Source organism: Nannospalax galili, unplaced genomic scaffold, assembly GCF_000622305.1.
Source record: "Nannospalax galili isolate Female #2095 unplaced genomic scaffold, S.galili_v1.0 scaffold649, whole genome shotgun sequence".
Taxonomy (NCBI): domain Eukaryota; kingdom Metazoa; phylum Chordata; class Mammalia; order Rodentia; family Spalacidae; genus Nannospalax; species Nannospalax galili.
In genome coordinates this window covers 1,508,989-1,511,241 of record NW_008359093.1, presented here as the reverse complement: position 1 = coordinate 1,511,241, position 2,253 = coordinate 1,508,989, and the positions used below count along the sequence as shown (strand labels likewise).

Here is a 2,253-nt window from a genome sequence, read left to right as displayed (position 1 = left end):
ATATAAAGTCATCAGGTAGATTTCAATGGTAATGTTTATCACCTCTACTAATTAACATGAAGTAAATTTTTATGCTTCTTCTTTAAATATAACTCATTTTTTATTTGTTGATTTTTTGTGTGTATATAATACAGAACATCCCAAACAATCTTATTCATCTATATACCCACTTCCCAAATGGCACCCTCCCATAGTCCCCCACCACTGGAGCCCATATACTCTGTCATCCCTGTTACTGTCCACTGTGTTGTCGGTGCCCCCAGCCATTCCCCAGTGCTTGACCATCTGCTGAATCTAGTCAGCCTATCTAGAGCTCCTTGTTTTAGGAAGATCAGCTGTTCCTCCTCTAGTGGCAATCTTTAGGTAAGATTGAGGTCTGCTGAGAACAGAGTTTTGTTTTGTTTTGTTTTGTTTTTGTTTTTGTTTTTTGTCTTTTTTGAGAGAGGATCTCCCAGTAGCCCCAGCTGGCCTGGAACTCACTATGTAGACCAGGCTGGCCTTGAACTCACAGAGATCTGCCTTCCTCTGCCTCCTGAGTGCTGGAATTGAAGGTGTGTGCCATCACGCCCGGCTGAGAACAGAGATTTTTTTTAAAGCAGAGACTGGAACAGCTGCAGGGTCCTCAAGAGATCCAACGAATACGAATGAACAGCTTTGGATCAACTATTTCTTCAGATCCTTCTGATTCAGAATGAGAGGAGATTGAGGTGGATGTTGAAAGTATAGAGTTCTCCCATGCAGAAGTGGATAATATAAGTACCACCAGCATCAGTGACACTGATGACTACAGCAGCCTGCAGAGTTTTGGGAGTGACAAGAGTTACTCCAGTGCCAATGTCAAACTTCCTTTCACTTCCTAGACCCCAGCATGGCATACAGTGCAGGGCTAAGTACTCACTGGGCCAATTCAGTAGTCTCTTAAATTGGGTTCATGATGCCGTCTCCTCTCTAAAACTAAATAAAACTATACTTGAACAAAAGGATCAAAAAACCTGTATTTAAGGAAATACTTAACAAAGTGGGGTAGAGCCTCCCCAGCAGAAAAAAATATTCATATTGGAAAAAATACAATTTCTAATGGCATCAGAAAACTCGTGTGAAATTATCTTGAGTTGGTTGAAAAGAGGACAATGGCTGTTCCTCTCTTTTCTAGTTTGCCCATGCTGCTTTGAGTAGACATTTAAGGGTGGGGTTATAACCCTTTCCTGAGTTTTTTGGCTCTAGAAACAAAATCAAACTTACAATAAGGAAAAGATAAAGATAATCAGGCATTAATCCTGGATACCTAAAGAGCTATTAAAACTAAGCCTCAAAGACAGTTTATCATGAAGCCTGTGGAGGATCAATTCTTTAAAAAAAATAAAAATAAAAAAGCTCATTTCATGCTCTATAAAAGGAGAGACTCCCATGAAGCCTTTTGAGGGATCATCATGCAGCTCAGCTTTCTGTTGGATTCCATGCTAAGCAAGATAACATTATCCTGCATTGTTAACACTAGGGCACCCAACCTCCAGCTCATCACTCTTAGGCAATGTAGGGGTGACCCACGCATGACAGCCTGTATCACACAAGGCCTATGAATATGATTCTGGGGGCCAGAAGGAAAAAGCTCCATATGCCTCTATGTCTGTGTGGATCTGAAGAGTTGTGCACACAGTTTAGCAGGCCAAGGTCTGAGCTACAGCAGCATTTTTATTTGAGATTTTTGATAACTGTTTATATGTGTTGAAAACCAAAATGACATCTTTTTAAAGCTCGTCCATAGGTAAACATAGATGTCTTTTATAGTGGAAAAAACACATGGGGAAAAAAATCATTATTTTGATGCAGCATTTGATAATGATAAAACACCTCACACCTCACTCTTTATAGTACACAGAATGAATGAGGTTTGGGCTAGGTAGAAAAAGGTCAATGCTGCTTTTGTTTTCTTTTAGGATCATTACTTTTACCAGCTTCTAACTGTCTGATATGATATACTACCATAGGTAACACAGTGAAGTTCACCACTTGTATCATTGTGAAGATTTGCTTCCATTTCCCACAGGCGGTCTCCTCTCCCACAAGCCACTGTGCAGGTGCTATTGTTGCTCTGATAAATATTTTCAGAAATGTTATTTTCTTCTAAGTGGAATTTCTCGCCTGCACTTTGATGTCATGTGTTTGTTCCCTTTGTCTTTCAAACTCTTAAGGTTTCCCTCTGGTCCTCTCCTTTACCCTGGGAAGCCTTCCTGGAGACTTTACCCCCAGCTG

The 2,253-nt window shown here is 40.4% G+C and overlaps 1 pseudogene; it reads left to right on the top strand.

The window, feature by feature from the left end:
- Nucleotides 1-860, top strand: part of LOC103725524 — a 1,718-nt pseudogene extending 858 nt beyond the window's left edge.
- The last annotated feature ends 1,393 nt before the right edge of the window (nt 861-2,253 follow it).